The 17,848-nt window shown below is 37.9% G+C and overlaps 1 long non-coding RNA gene across 1 annotated transcript in view; it reads right to left on the bottom strand.

Annotated features, from left to right (window-relative positions):
- Positions 1-626: 626 nt before the first annotated feature.
- The window catches only part of LOC145987240 (uncharacterized), a 54,174-nt gene continuing 36,952 nt past the window's right edge, over positions 627-17,848 (bottom strand). Inside the window, exons 2-4 of the long non-coding RNA XR_014441637.1 lie at positions 14,229-14,316; positions 6,716-6,832; positions 627-755 (exon numbers count right to left, since the gene is read on the bottom strand). This is a non-coding gene — a long non-coding RNA (uncharacterized LOC145987240). The remainder of the gene's footprint in view (positions 756-6,715; positions 6,833-14,228; positions 14,317-17,848) is intronic.

Raw genomic sequence — 17,848 nt, 5'->3', positions numbered from 1 at the left:
TTCCAAGTTCAAACTTTAATCCACAAGGTTGCAAACTTTTCGTCAGGAAAAGCATTGATGACTGGACTTTTAATGGACACGAATGATTTTTCAATTGTGTTTGTTACGTAATTAGGAAATGGTGTACTATATGGTTTCAATCCTACTTTCTTTGAGAGAGATATAGACATCCCTCGCAGAGATTATTTTTGTAAAGGACACATTTTTAAGGAGGGGGAAATCCCCAGCATTTCTCAACGTTAATTCACACACAGCTTGTAACGACTCCGGCTTTATAACCTACAAGATAGTGAGAGTACATATGCTTTCCTTCCACACGCACGTCTATGAAATTTTTACTAAAATCTCCAGTGTCCTTTTTGTCTTAAACTGCATATCATTTAAATAAAGATCTTAACTTTTAATATTTATCACATATTTTTCCGATTGGAATTACATATATAAAAAGGAATATTACTAATACTACTTGTCACGAATGTATGTAAATAAGGGTCTTATAAGAAAAATGTTACAAGAGTTTTGGGGTCATTTACGAATTATAATTCTAGGCTAGAAGGAAACGGAAAATAAATTAGGTATAACTGCAATTATTGTTCCTAAGTAAGGAAATAAAAAATGGCAACAAATATCAATGTATTTATTTTTATGCATCACCTCAGTAACCACTACATTCTTATGTTTTTCTTACAAGTTCGGCTACCTGCATCATTTTGTTGATCCTTAGAAATTTATCTTGAAATCGACGACTAAGTTGCCTAAAGAGAAAAACATTTTTTTCAAATCGTTAGTCTCGAAATGTCGTGAGTAAATTATTATTAATAAAGAAATAGGGGTTCATAAACACTCTACTAATATTATTTAAACAATAATCGTTTTCGGTTTTGCATTTTTTCAAATTACAAAAATATTTACGTAAACCTATATTAATACAATCAAGTGAGAATGATGCGAAGGAGTTATGTAAAGAAATTTCTGCAGAATACAAAAAAGTCGTGTGGATATGAACAAGTGAGCTCTTGAAGTTGAAACTGAACTCATTTTCCAACAGAAAATATACAGGGAAAACTCTGAATGTATACTCGGAGTGGTTAACATTGCACGATATGATGCTAGTGTGTAGGGTTCGAATTCCGGTTTAGGCTTTGATGTTATGTATGAGAATCCCTTCGGTTGGGTCCTAATTGCGAGCAATGCCAAAATCGTCCTAATTGCGAACACAAAGGACTGGAAAACCTGTTTTCAGAGACAAATAAAGGTAGTGAATCTGACAGACAGCTGCTTTGACTAGCTACAATAGCTTTGTAAATCCCTCCAAAGCCATTTCATCCTTTCAGTCTGCCGACGTAATCTGACTTTCATTCGTGTGTTGATGTCTCCAACCTCACTTCCTCAGTGCCAAAAGAGATGTGGAACTGCTTCAACAGGAAGTACCGGACAAATAAGGCAGTGGAGGGATGGAACCAGAAAATCAACAGTGAGCTACTTAGGCCACATCCAAGAGTGAATAAAAAGGTAAAGTGCTCCCCTGTGCATAGCACCACGCCATGAAGGCGTATAGGGGTGTGGGGGTAATCCAAGAGGGTAAGACTTTATAAAAAGCTTAAAGGCTCAAACATGGTACTTAGGTTGGAAATGAACCTGGATGGTTTGTTTTTGTTTTTCTTGGACAAAAGGATGGCGAGGAGCAAAGGAGATTGGTAATATTCCTAATTTTATGAGCACTGTCATATAGGCCACACTTTTATAAAATTATATATACTTCAGCGACAACTTACCTAAATCACGTTGAATTTTATATATTCCAACTGTAACACACAAGGTACGACTAGTTAGTCTTTTAAAACTTCGTAAAAGTAACCCAGGAAGTGCGAGAGGAATTTGTAGGTCCTAAGGCAGAAATATGTGTTCGCAATTAGGGCACATCCCTTCGAGGTGATATAATGTTATTCCTGGTAAGGCAGCAAGTGTTCGCAACTAGGAATGTTCGCAACTAGGACTGTTCGTAATTAGGACACATCCCTTCGAGATTATATAATGTTATTCCTGTTCAGGCAGCAAGTGTTCGCAACTAGGACTGTTCGCAATTTGGGCACATCCCTTCAAGGTGATAACTTGGAACCCGACCTAGAATTAGTATTTACCCTAATTTAGGAGTGGTAACTTTTTGTAACAAGAAAGTGCAAAATTGCACACTTGTCAAAAATACTGAAATTCATATTGGGGGCCCAAAATGAAGCTGGAACATGATCTTTACGTAATCTGAGAGATATGCAAAACTTTATCTTTGCAAAAGAAAAGGGTGCAAAAGAAGTACAAAACTGTGTTCATCAAAAGCCTCAAATTGAAAGTCGCGATTGGGCATTAACATTGAACGAAGCTTTTAATAATGATTCACTGTGAATTAGAAGGGGTCAGGCACGTATCTAGAAATATGTTTCGGGGGGGGGGGAGTCCGAGCCAAGTGTCTCAGGAATAATAATAATAATAATAATAATGTTTAAATTAAAATAATTATATTAAATACAATTAATACTAATTACAATACATAAATTAATATTATATTATTATTACACTCAGCGTCGAATAACATGGGTACCTGGGGGAAACCCTGGGGGGTAAAGGAGGTCAGGGGCGTGATGCTGATCACATCACCCCCACTCACGACCGGATCAAGAAAGTGTGGGGCGTTACCCCCACACCCCCTATACGCCTTCATGGCGTGGTGCTATGCACAGGGGAACACTTTACTTTTACTTTTTATTATTATTACACGAATAGATAAATATACTGTATAACAATATAGATATAACAGCGCATATTGATTGCGTAGCTTACCTGTAGTTAAGATCGGAATAATTTACATAAAAACAAGTGCCCAGGCAATGAAATTAATGTCAAATAGATGAATAATTGAATATTTATCGAATAACAAAAATAATGTTACATGTAGTTGGAGAAAAGTAAGTTTGTGATTAATATTTTATGCATATTGAGTAGTAGTGTACATAAATCTTGTTTGTAATGCCATTCAAAGCTGTATGATCCCAAAATAATTCTTGCCTTCTAAAAAGTTTAAAGGACATTAATAACCATCGATTATGCAACAAATGCTAATATTTTCATTACTTAATTTGAGTACTTCGTAATTCTTTGGGGGGGAGGGGTCCGCACCCCTGGATCCCCGTAAATACGTCATTCCTCTCCTTCAAAGCCGTATGATTGTAATATAATCCTTGTCTTCCAATAAGTTCAGAGGAAATTATACATTATTTAATTTTAGTACGTGATAAATCTTTCGGGGGGCCCGGTCGCCCTGGAAACCCCCCACCCAAATACGTCCTTGGAAGGGCTGTATACCTTTTTTGTGGAAGAAAGTAATACAATACTACTGCTTGACTAGAATTTGAAATTTGAACTTGGGTTCCAAGTTTACGGTAATTTGTGAGAGTTGCAAAACTAGAGTGAGAATCATAGAACTTAAGATCTTCTGTAAACAAAAGCACGTGTACCCTAACAGTGTTGCAAACTTATGAAAAAAAATAATCCACATTGCCTACAAGGTGTAAAAACATTCCATTTGTCAACAGATTCGTAATTAGCAGTGTATCACTGATGACCTGTTGAAAGTTATTGAATGTATGTAATAATAATAATAATAATAAAAAATGTACATCTTGCCTGGTGGCCGACTTTCAGACTCATCACCGAAGTTTCCTGGCTCGAATCCCGGCATAGGTTTTATTTGTGAGTGTCCCTTCATCAATTTCATGTGACGATTACTCATTCTCATCGTTGAGATTAGCCAAAAGTGGAAGAAAAGCAACGCTAAATTAAAAAAAAAATCAAATACAAAATGTACATCTTATCCCCCAGGAGTGAGACGGTTCCGTACCAAAGGATTAATTTTTTCTCATATTCTACTAAAAAAAACCTTGCTAAAAAATATGACACATTTAGATAAATTACGTTTTGAAACCGGGGTTTCTTCATTAAATTTATTTGATGTTTAAAAGTGTTATGATTTATTATTATAGATAATGAAAGTAAGCTAATACATATGGTTTGATTGACTAAATTAATATTTATTAATTAGATAAAAATAATGGAAATAACTCATTTGGTTTGATTGATTTGTTTTATTTTACTTCCCCTCTTGTGCCACTTACGGCTAATTTGCAAAGATGGGGATGAATGATGATGATATGGTGAAATCTATACATGGACATGCACAAATATCCATGCTCAGGCCACGATTCGAACCCGTGACCCCTAGCGTCGTAGCGCGATGTGCTAACCACTCCGTCACGGGGGCAGCTAACTAATTTGGAATTCAAATATCACCTATCCCTCAACGTCTCGTAACTAATGACAAATGTGCGTGTCACATCGTGGTTGATCTACACCTCAATGTCGCACATTCCAGTATCCTTCAGAGTGCACTTCAACATCTCTAAAGTTACTTCATCCAAAAACACACTCGTATGTTCTTTTCATCCCGTTCAAAAAATGCTGAATTATGCAGCAAATACACCAAGGGAAACTAAAACGGCAACTTAGAGAAGCATAAAAGTGGGGAAAGAAGGCTGTAGAATACAGAAATATTTTGAGGCAGTCAAATTTTATTGTACGCTACATATAAAATAAAATGCATATTTGGGGATGAATTTTAAATATTGTCACATTTTTCTTCTCTCTTGTTGTGAGGTGTTCATTTTAAATCAACCTCACTCACCCTACGGCCTGCCCTCCTTCACCTGCAAAAGTATTCCGGAGTGTGAGGATGTCACCATCCGGATGGTGAACACCTCTGAATTATAGATCGACTCCTGCTTCCCACCCCCTCCCCCATCCCGGAGGATCGTCACTGACAATATGAAATCACACTATCATATGCCAACATTCGACATACCACTTCCGTTTCTGTACTTGACTTAGTGAGAAGTATTGAGGTTGGCAACAGCCTAATAACAGATTTCTTCCGCATCATGTAGTCCGTTCTATGAAAGTACGCAAATGGAAGAGAAACGTGTAAATTACATTGGATTATACATTTTAAAATGTATTTTCATTAAATATTTCTGTTTATAATAATAATTAGTGATTATTGTATAAATTACAATCGATCACATGAACAGCAAGAAAATAGCGCCAGTTTCGAACATGGCGACTTCCATGCGTGCAGGAAGGTCTCTTGTGTTTTCACAGTAGTCTTTCGGAAATACAACCGTTGGAAAAGTGGCAAGAAGCAGGTTGTTCTTAACTTTTATGTGACGTTGTGTCGGTGCTATCCTGAGTAAGCAGTGAAGTTGGTGTCCAAGTGTAATTGTGTGTCTGCGTCTTTGTGTTTTCGGTGTGGTGAAAGAAAGAAAAACGACCGGTCAAGTTGCGAGTCCCGCGAAGAAAACACGTTGTTGCTCTTATAAACAAGTACACCGATTTTGAGATAAGCGCAATACAACACGAGGTGCTTCCGTATTCTTTCAATCAAAGAGCCGTCCTTTCCACTGTGGGGAAGATGTTGATAGTGATGATTGATGACGATCTCCCAAATTTTAGCAGTCGACGTTAAATCGCCTCTTGTGCCACGTTGAGTTCCTTTTTGGGAAGCAAATTTGACAAACCGTACTCTGACAGGATGATGTCTAGAGCCGAAAATGCCTCAAGTTTAAAAAGGAACTGCTGAATCAAGGTAAGAAAATGCATTACTTGCTAAAACTGGCGGTATATTTGTAGCACAAAGGAGAAAACAATACTCTACATGTCAACAATGTTTGGCAATAATGGTGGAAGAGGAAGCAATAAAACAAAAAGGCTTGAATTTACTGAAACGAATCTCTCACTCTCTTGTATAACTTTGGCGCTGTCATACTGAGAGAGGAGGAGGAAGAGTGATCTGTTAACCCAGTGTCAGATGATGGGACTTTTGGCGTAGAAAAATATCTTCATTCTTGAAAAAAACACGTATTTAATCACTTGTAGAAAATGTAATATACTTCAATGTGTAGATTATCAGTTAAAATAAGAATACGTTTTTCCATGTTACGTAAAATTAAAGGTTGCGAGTGAGCAGCATATGATGGCCGCATCATTCACGAACAGCTGGCGCGGAGTAATACGTTACTCGAAGTGAGACGGTTGTTTACAGAGGGTCGGAAGGTTCGTGATTCTTACTTTAGTGTCAAAATCTCGGCTAGTCAGAACCACACAATTCACAACATGGTATCCATCATCAACGTAAAAACCAAACTTAGCCTAAGATTTTACGTAATTTCTTAGAGAGCAGTTTTTTTTCTTTTCGAGAGAAAGAGGTGGACAACAAGTGGAAAAGACGGCTTCCACGGCGGAGGGTTTAACATGGCGCCCTACGACGCCAGGGGTCCGGGTTCGAGTCCTGGCCTTGGCATGGATGTTCTTTGTGAGTATCTCTTCATCAGTTTTATCATATCATCACTCATCCTCATCTACGGGATTCGTCAAAAGCTTCAGAAAAGCGAATAGAGCTAGTCCAAAATTATAGGCTAATCAAAACCCTCTAATTGAAATATCGGAATCCAGCCCCTACATAAAATCTCAACTATTGACACGTGATATATCCTAATTTGTGACGGGAGCGAAACTTTTTCTTTGTGGAACAAAAAGGTGCAAAACTTGTAATGAAAAACATTCGGGTGACAAATTTGGGACTCAGACTGACATAACTAGAAAAATTACTTACCAGATTCATTTTCACATTGTACAGAAGCCTGACCATGCCCACCTACTGCAGCTGATGCGTGATTGCAGATCGTCCCTACTGGGCAGTTAACCCATCCACATGGCCGGTTACTACTACCTGGAATGGAGAGAACGAGTAATTATACTAGACAAGTCAGACTGGAATATAGACGCATCCTATTGGCCCGACAAGCACAAGGTCAGGCAAAACTGCCGAATTACCCCCTCCTCTCCGTTATCTGCAGCAGCACTTTTTAGAATTCAATTATTTCACCTAGCCATTGTCAGAAAGGAAGAGAACATTGGTCCATTATTAGCAACCAGTTATAAATATCTGACGGTGAAACAGCCACGAATTGCAACGTGCTGTTAGGAACCATGGCGTCTCATTCATATGTCTGACATTAAAATACGTAGTAGTGAATCCGGTAAAAATGGATCTTTTGATGCCTGACTATAAATTAGTAACGAATAGAATAAAGCTAGGTTTATCCAAGATCACAAAATAAACACTTCCTGTTTTGGAGGCACCGAGATGGCTTTGATGTCGAAATATTCCGTTATTGCAGAACTTGGAACTTTTGTCTGTTTACGAAATTTTAGCTTTGTGTCGGTAGAGCGAACTTACATGGGAGAATTAATACGCCCTCTGGAGAAGAGAATGGATGGGCACAAGCAGCACACACACACTCACACACACACACACACACAAAGGTGAAGTAAATATTTCGAAAGTAGCTGCCTTGCATGGAGGGGAGGGATCCCCAAAGGTTAAGGGATTGATATGCTGACAGAAAACTAAGGGTAGGGAGGACTCTTAAGGCGTAGCGAAGCCAGCCTCCCTAGGGGAGTAAACCCCAATGGAAAATCCTGGTGCCTGAAGTTTTGGGGTTTGGCGTGGGACTGACCATTCCTCCCAGTATAAACACTAACAGTTGAGGAGCCTACAAATCAGAGAGTCGGACTGGAACATGTAAGACAAACAGGCAAGGAAAAAGTTGAGATCAGGAATATGAAACATATTATCCCTATACAGAACTGGGGTCCTAAGAAACCTTATCGAAGAGTTCAGTAACTAAAAGCTTGATATTCTCCATTACAAGAAGTAAGGTGGACTGGGAAGGCTGTGTTGGAGCAAAAAGATGCAGTAATATACTATAGCTGTGGAGAAAGACATGAATTAAGGACAGGATATTTAATAAAGAAGAAGTTGAAGAATCTTGTAATGGATTTTAATAACCCACGCACCAACGGAGAATAAAAAGGGTGCCTACTATGAAACATTGGAGAGGGTCTATGATTCCTGCTCTCGATTTGATATTAAAATAATCCTCAGAGATCTTGATACAAAAGTAGGCCAGGAAACCTGCGTGAGGCCAGTGATTGGAACGCAAAGCCTGCACCACGAGAGTAATGATAACGGAATAAAACTGATTGATTTCGCAAATAGACATAAAAAGATCATAGCAGGAACCTTTTATCCTCTTAAAGATATACATAAAGCAACATGGAGAACTCCGGATGCTGGATCAAGTTATCAGATAGACCCTGTACTTTTAGATAGTAAACACAAATCTAAAATTTTAGATGTAGTAAGTAGTTTTAGAGGAGCTAATGTGGATAGAGACTACTACCTGGTTAAAGCTAAGGTTAGGAACCGAATATCTTCTATAAAAGGGAGACAACGAAGTGAATTTACAAGATATGACAAAAATAAATTAAAGGAAAAAGACGGAAGGAAAAGGTATGAGCAAAAGATTGCTTACAGACTGAGGAAATTGAAAGGTGTTATGAATAGTAGTGGTAATGAGGGGTGGACCAACATAAGATACATATTAATAAAGGTAGCTGATGAAGAAATAGGGGAAATGAAGATACAAAACCGTAGTGAATGGTTTGATGGGGAGTGTAGGGAGATAACCAGGCAGAAAAATGAAGTTTATCGAAATATGATGCAAAGCTACTTTACAAGAACAAAGTTAGAACTATATAGGGAATTGAGGAAGAAGGAAAAGAAAATACATAAAAGGAAGAAGAGGAAGTATGATGAATTTGAATTTGAAATTTGAATTTGAATTTAAAATGTAGGGTGTGTCAGCACTAAGGCTATGTTGCACTCATCACATTATACGGGGTCCAGCCCCTTATCGTTACACAGAACAACTTTAACGTTGCATAACTAAAATCATAAAATATTAAAAGCTGAGGCTGTAAAGAAGCACTCAGGACAAGTAAGGACAAAACACAGGACAACACAAAAATAATTATACTGACCATAGGGCTAGTCGCCAGAGCCTCGTTAGTCTGCAGTCCAGGGTGTACTACGTGGAGGTGAGGTTGACTATTTGGTGCACTACTTGGTGGAGTACCCCTTACACCCCAGAGAGTATGAGGAAAATAAGATGAGGCAGGTGGAAGGATATAATGCAAAACGAGAAAGTAGACGATTCTATAGAATATCAATGAAATGAGAGTAGGATTCAAAACAGGAGCATATATACGCGTATGTAAGGATAAGGATGGGCGACTGCTAAGCAATAATCAGGATATTTTAAAAAGATGACAGGAACATTTTAATGAACTATTGAATGACCAGAACCAGAATGAGAATGAAAGGGAGCAAGGCAGAAACAGGATTTGTAAGAAAATCAGAATGCCACGAAACTCCAAATTAATGAACGGGAAAAAAGATGGGGCTAGCCTTGAAGAATTTAGCAGTGCCATTGCAAAGCTGATCAACAACAAAGCGCAATGATCTGACAATACAACAGCCGAGATGATGAAAGATCAAGGAAGGGATTTCATGGGAAGCATGCAAAAGCTATTAGAGAATAAGCAAGGATGAAGAAATTCTATCACAAGAGGAGGAAGGTATTATATACCCCATATATATTTATAAGATATGAGATAGTCTACAAACAGGAAACCATATAGGTATTAGCAAATTTAACACTGGATACAATTTTTTTCTAATGTGGTGTTTCGAAGGCTTTCCCCATATCTAAATAGAATAATAGGTGACTACCAATGTGGCTTTAGAGAGGAAAATCAACCTCAGATCACATACATACAATCGGACAAATATGTGACAAGACAATTTGGAATAAATACATATCACCTTTACAAATACTTTAAATCTGCATATGATACCATAAAAAGGAGTGAGTTAATCGAAGCCATGATGGAATTTGATATCTCACAGAAGCTAATAAACTTAGTAAAATAGACCCTTAAAAACTACGTTGTAGAGTGCAAATTATCAAACATATCAGTGCAAATTATGGCATATACAGATGATATAGTAATAATAGCCAGAACAACAAGAGCATTACGTGAATCTGTAGCTAACCTTCTCCCTGCAGCACAAAAAACGGGGCTCACAGTAAATGCAGTTAAAACAAATTATTTTAGAAATAACTAAAGCGCCTACTAATACTGCAACTTTTGAAGTTAACGGGCTCTCTTTTAAGAAAGTCTGGAAATTTAAATATCTTGGCGCATATATAACGGAGAAGGAAGATTTTCTGACAGAGATTAAACACAGGATAAGTATGGCAAATACAAGCTATTTTGGACTCGGAAAACATATGAAGTCTCAGTACATCAATCGAAAACAAAAGTTAAACTATACAAAACGTAAATAAGACCTATTTTAATGTATGTATTTGAATCATGGATAATAACCAACAAGACTGAGTCATTGATCGGAAGATTTGAAAGGAAGATTCTGAGCAGAATCTAAGGGTCGATATATGAAAATGGATTATGGAGAAGAATATATAATATATCAGGATATAGAAATTGTGAAGGAAAATAAACTAACACGGCTAAGGTGGTTGGGGCTTATATTTCGAATGCCAAACAACATGGTATGGAAGAAGATCACATTTACGAACATGGGTAGGAGATGAAAAGTAGGAAGACCACCTCTCAACTGGTTTGATTCGGTGGAAGAGGACTTGAGTGTGCTGGGAATTAGGAGTTGGAGAAGGAAGGTTGTGAATAGAGATGGATGGCAGAAATTCTGAAGGTGGGCAGGGTCTGTGATGGACTGTAATGCCAGGAAAGAAAATGAAGTAGAAGCACAAATGGACCAAAAATTTATGAACGCACCGGATTGGCAGCAAAATCATATATCTGTCGGTTCGTTCACCTGAAAATGAGAGGAGACTTGCTTTCTAGAAATATATTGATAGAGTAAGTATAGTCAAAAGCACTACAAACTGTATAACGTGCAGCTCACATTGCATGATAAAGATAGTTCTTAAATTTCAGAAATCTCTTGAACGTCAATGGTTAATATTTGCCGCCATTCATCAACCACAGCTCTTGCCGCTTTCAGGGAAGAGAGGTAAGTAAGGAAAGTAAGCAATAACGAAAAAACCAAGAGTGGACTTTTCTGGTATAGTGAAGCCAGACAGCTAATAGAAATAAACCTAAAAAATTTAAGTTCTCCATGATGTGGAGTTAGGCACAAGGCCAGCAACCTTATGTAGTAAAATTTTCATCACTGCGAAGAATCAACTAACAAGAGCTTGAACATATAAGAATAGAAGGGGTCTAACTGTTGGCAGATGATATGCGATGCTGCAAGAAAGAAAAGTTTTTAAATCACATCAGAATTTATAACTAACTAAATAACTATCTAGCCTTCTTAAACTCGAAGGTTCATGGCTGCAGCAACACAGGCCTTCCATCTTTCCCTATCTTGAGCAAGATCTATATACTCTTTTCCATCCCTACCGATTTCCCTTAGGTCCAGCTCAACGTTGTCTCTCCATCTTCGTCTTGGCCTTTCTACAGGTCTCTTACCATCAGGTTTCCCAACAAGAATCCTGTAAACTCCTCTTTCCTCTTTCATTCGTGCCACATGGCCTGCCCACCTAAGTCTTCTTGATTTAATTATTCTAATAATATCTGGACATGAATACAAATTATGTAGTTCTTTATTATGTAACCTTCTCCACTCACCTGTCTCCTCATCCCTTTTAGGTCCAAATATTTTCCTAAGGATCTTATTTTCAAATACTCTAAATTTATGTTCCTTTTTCAATGTAAGGGACCAAGTTTCACATCCATATAATACTACAAGCAAAATTACGGTTTTGTATATTTTAACTTTTAGTTTCTTAGATATTAAACGAGAAGACAAAAGTTTATGAAGAGAGAAGTAACCTGCATTTCCTGAATTAACCCTACTTTTTATTTCCTCTTTAATATAATTTTCATTTGTTAATATTACTCCTAAGTATTTGAATTTGGAAACTGGTTCAAACGAGTTGTTATCAATAATTAGATTTTGATTATTACCTAACACTTGGTTTCGGCCTGTAAGCATATATTTAGCTTTCTCTTTGTTAACTTCCAAACCTATCTCTTTAGCAGTTTTGAAAAATATTTTAGCATTATTCTTAATTGTATTCACATCATCCCCCAGTAAGTCTACATCATCTGCATATGCTAACAACTGAGTCACACCATTTAATTTTAGTCCTTCGTTAGTTTCTTTTACCTTCCTAACAGCATATTCTAAGGCAAAATTAAAGAGCAATGGATATAATGCATCTCCTTGTTTTAACCCATCATGAATTGTAAATTTGTCAGACACATTAATACCCACACGAATTTTACTTTCTGTTTCACTGGTGCATATTTTTATCATAGCTTCTTAGTTATTTGTCAAATTTAAAAGATGAGTCTAGTGTATTAATTATGAATTATGAAAAAGCAGATGGGCTAATAGCTAAATTATCGCCTTAGCAACGTACAAAGAGTTGAATGCTGCATAGCAACGAAATCAACAAACTCCGGCTATAATAGCGGTGCAATTTCTCATGATGGGTTTTTACTCGTGTGCTCTAAACCCCTACTGACCCAACAACTAGTTTTTTACTCAGTTGAAGACATCGATGTTTGAGGATATTTACGGAAACTTGGAAGGGAGAGGTTTTTGTTCCTAAACATAACCAGGATCTTCCGGTTGGTCATCACCAGCGTCGTCAGCAGTTAAGCCGACCCAGTGTTTTCACTCGCGTACCTGATTATCACCGCTAACAGGACATTTACTTTATTCATAGGAATCAGCAGCATCGAAAAATTAAACAGACTATACGTTAAGGAGGTGCGTTTCCTCGAATAGGGGTGCAACATAAGCTGGTGACGTCAAGAGAGGAAATAAATTCGAAAATCTGTAACTGAATACAAAATTATTGTGGATATTAACTCCACAATCAAATACAAATCTGTTCGAAGAGAGAACAGATAGATTCCGACCTGTAACTTCTGGCCACGGACACAGTCTTACCTTCAGCCTAGAAACTAAGTCCGATAAAGAAAGGTAACGATTCCTGTGGTGTCCAAAGGAACCGCACACCGGTATGTGAGACTCAATACTTATGCCCCTACGAAAGACTCAGATGTAATTGTAATGGAGATGCTTTACATCATGGGACAAAACACCAAGAAATGATGCTGTGATAACTATTCCCTTGTACGATTTAAATGCAAGAACTTTGAAGGAGAAGGCAAATGAAGCCATAACTGGAACTCACACAATTCCTAGAAAACAAGTATTAATAATTAATTAAATAAGCCAAATTAAAGATTTTGGATTTAGCAACTATGTTTCAATATAAACAAAGCATGGAAATTTCCTGGAAAAAGTCAAGTTAATGAAATATATATCTATTATGACGATTATGTGGTGAAATATAGTAGCTACTTGGTTGGTCTTTTCGAATAGTAATCTCGGTCACCCCTTCAGTGAACAACCTTACCTATGAAAGGAAGTGATACAATGATTTGATATGTAATATATATTTGTACTAAGAAGAGCATTATAAAATTAGAAGAGATCGTCAGAATGAATAAACATAATACATACATACATATATATACATGATAACATGGACAGAACCTAATTTGATATTGACTGACGATAATATGGTTTAAGACACTTCATAGAATTCTATCGTTTCCGATAACGCTCATTAAGAAATGGAAGTGGATCTTTATGTCACTTGTGTTAGAATTATGCCAGAGGGATATTCAGACCTTGTATTCTGAATATCATGATTATCGAGCATTTTAGACCCCCCCCTATAGTAAATCATGCTACCAAATTTTGAACAAGCAAAAATTATATATCCTGCTAATTCTCAAATAAATGCTCTAGCAGTAATATTTCACGAGTATCTTTGTGTTATCTTTGATTTCTTTCTGAGGCATATTTTCTAAATATGTTGTGAAACGCAAGTCAGAAAACGTTCTAAATTTAAGTCACTTTCGCCCATTTATGTCGTATATAAATGTGCTCCTTGTGATAACTGAACACGCTCTTCAATCCGATGACATGTCGGCGCTGAAGTCCAATACCCTCTCTTAAATAAGCTTCTGTTATGTTTACACAGCATAGCACTAACAACTTGTGGACCAAGTTTGTGCCAACGCAGAAACCTGCAATTATTCCACGTTTTACACGTAGGTTGGCATAACCTCAAAGATGTCGAACTTACCAACAGGAGGACTCGGGCAAATCCAAGCTAGTGCACCATCGCCACACAGGAGAAGCACCAGAACTACTGCTGCCCATTTAGTCATTGTCTAGAATATTAAATAGCAACAAAATTAATGACGTGAGATAAATAAAGATTCTCAACTTCCGTGTTATGTCCCCTTCCAAGCACCGCTATTCCTTTGTGAGTGTCACTTTATTTATCTAACCAGCAGATATTTCCATAATAAATAGTAGTCCAAAAAGGCAGAAAGCCGACGAATTTTAATAAAAATAGAAAAGACAAAAAATATAAATTAAAATGTGCTTTACACTTCTATATATCTATTTACAAAGAGAATTATTGACTATGAAATAAAGCTCCACGTATTATCGACTTTGGTTTTACTGGAGGTGAAGAATTAGCACCACATTCAGGCTGTTTTAGAACACTTCCCCCTCCACGATTGCCATAGATACCTATTGATGAGAGTGACCTCAAGGCAGCAGTGATATTAACGGAAATACACTCGTCACAAAAAGTATGGAAAATTGTTACGTTAGACAATAGGTATTAGGCATGGCCTTGGAATGCAACAACACATGGTACTTGCCGACATATGCCACCGTGCCTATCACCTATTGTCTAATATAATAATATTCGAAACTTGTTTTACCTAATATAACAAAATTACAGTAACTTTTTGTGAGGAAGTGTATTTCACCTGATATCACTGAGCCCAAGGATCGAACGCAGATTTCTTCGTGAAAGTCACTCATTTTTCCGTCGAACAAATACGAACAAAAATTACTAGCTGTGAGAAAATATAATGGTAATTTGGTCACTGTAAAGTTTTTAATAATTGACTGATTGATTTTGTTTATATTATTTATATTCCTATCACATATGCCTAATCGCGACGATGAGGATGAGTGGTGATATGATGGGATGTGATGAAGGGACAATCAGAAAGAACACCCATGCCAATACAGGGACTCGAACCCGGGATCCCTGGCGTTGTAGCGCTTTGTTCTAATCACTCCGCTCCGACGTCTGCTTATAATAATTGATGCATAACAATTATCTATCATGTCCAAATTTGGGGAATCAGTGAATTTTTGAATAGAAAATAATTTTACAGAATTACATAATGAGACGTAGAAGTTACATTTAAATATCGAGCGAGTTCGATTCATTGTGCAAAGAAAAAATATATGTTTGAATGAAAAGAACGAATAAAAATGTGTTAGTTTTAGATCTAAAAGAAAGTTAAGAGATGACCGTAATTGACATAAAACACACACACACACACACACACACACACACACACCCACACACACACACACACACACACACACACACACACATATATATATATTGTAGAGATATGGAGACTATTAAACCGAGAAAACCTCGTCATGTTAATATTCACACTTGTTTATTTCCTGAACTTGTCCGACCAGCGAGTGATCCCAAGAATGCGCTAACTTGTAACTTCCGTAAAACAAGGAACTGAAGGCAAACGCGTGGATCTAAACAAGATCCATCGTGTTCGAAAGGTTTAACAACCTTTCGACGCCTGAGATTATAAAAGCAAGCTCCTACCCGGAGCTCGCTCTCATTCGAACTACGCTTATCATCGACGCTACATGGATAATTAGTCTAATACTTTACAACACACTACACTGCTGAACTACGACGATGGAACACGGAGTTACCGCTGCCTAGCATGCTACAAGGCGCAAGGGATTGCTCGGTCTAGTGAGCTGAGGGTCGCTGGATAGAACCTTGGCAACTTTCACGATTCGGTCTGCGAGAAGCATCAGGACAAGACAACACACACACCTACCAGGTATGAACAAGCGTGAATAACCTTACACCAACTTTCCATATCTCTACCCTCCTAAAGGAGCAGGTTCAGTCAACAGATATTATTAAGCTCTACCTAAATGTTTAAATGAAACTTCCCTGTGACCTCAGATCCCAGGTAAAACGGGATTACAACATGGTGGAGGTGCTTCAGGCCCTTTTTTGCAATTAAGTACCCTCCTGTACGAATTGCTTTACATTAAATTATTCTCTCCCCCCCTCCCTCCCACTTTGGGAGCATTTTTAAAGTAAATTTTTAGTAATTCCAATTCATACTCCCACAGTACGCTTAAGATGCGTCAGACCCAGTGACAATTTTGTGTATTACCCTATGGAAAACAACCCCTCTTTTTCTTTTATGCCGAGCCCCCCCCCTTTTTCAACAAAAATCTAGTTCTTCTGCATAACATGTATTCAAGCATCATTCACACAGGAATGAGAACACTTGCTTATAATTATTTGACCAGCGATATATTAATGACATAAATAACTGTATACCCATACTTTCATTTGTTATTTGATCAGCACGACGAACCTTCGTTTATGAATACGTCACAGATAGCGTTGCACGAACACCTAGATTCCTCCCTCGACCAAATCATAGAGTTAGCAACTGCAATCACGGCAAATCCAATAAATTCACGACCTTTATCCCCAATTCCCTCCCCTCCACTAACACGGTTAAGGTCTTCTAATAGAAATTACCCTCAATTTGTCCTTGTACTAGCAACACCCGACAGAAACCGACCCCAACCCTTAGCAAGTACCCCAGCTCCCGTTTCAACTTCCTCTAACACTGTTAATAGCTTTGATAAAGCAACTGTACAAATTTCCACCACTAACATGCCCACCCCAATTCCAACTGCATTATATCCTGCACCATTTAGCGGAAATGACCCTAAAGACATTGACTCATTTTTCCTCAAGTTTCAAAATGTAGCGCACGCCGCAGGATGGTCGGACGCTAAGCGTAAAGAGATGTTACCTTTATTTTTGACTTACACCGCTTTAACTTATTTTCATGACATACAGAAACGACCCAATTTTGTATATTTGACATATACCCATATCAAAGACGAGCTAAGTACGCTATTTAAGGGATCGTACCTGTCAGCAGATCCCGTACAGATAATACGCCAAAGAAAGCAAATGATAACCGAACCCATCCATACCTATGTTATTGCTAAAAAGGCATTAGTCCAGCAATACTTCCCGAACGCCACTGAAGAACAAACTCTCTCTTATATCATCACGGGACTGCGAGCCAAATACATTGGCTGTTTAACCAACAAGCATTTCGCCAAAACAGAAGAATTAATTGCCCACCTACAGAATTTCGAACGCCAGCAGTCATTAATTAATTCACGTATGTTGGAGGAGAAATTGGAAATAGATCAGGCAATCGCTCAGGCGAGCTTGCCCCAGACATTCACCCCGACACCACTTCGCAGCTGTTCGCATGCACAGGTCTACTCCCCCCTCCCCAGTAATCCATTGAACCCGAGTCAGCACTTTGTACCATACAACCAGTATCCATCTCCTTTTCTCCCACCATCGACTCATCAAGTCCAAAGTCTACAATCCAATCCCGCACCCGTATATAATTCCCACGCAATGTATCAAGGAATGTATCATGTACCGAGTTCTGATAGTGCCCGCTGCGCGGCGACACCAGCCGTAGCCACAGAGAAACACGCTCAAAATGCCGCCTCTGGTGATGAGATAAATAAACTTTCGTCACAAATGTCGAGCATGTCCCTCTTTTCGAACGA

Source organism: Lepisma saccharinum, chromosome 4, assembly GCF_977018435.1.
Source record: "Lepisma saccharinum chromosome 4, izLepSacc3.1, whole genome shotgun sequence".
NCBI lineage: Eukaryota > Metazoa > Arthropoda > Insecta > Zygentoma > Lepismatidae > Lepisma > Lepisma saccharinum.
Note: the sequence above shows the minus strand (reverse complement) of the source record. Positions and strands in the feature narration are given on the sequence as shown.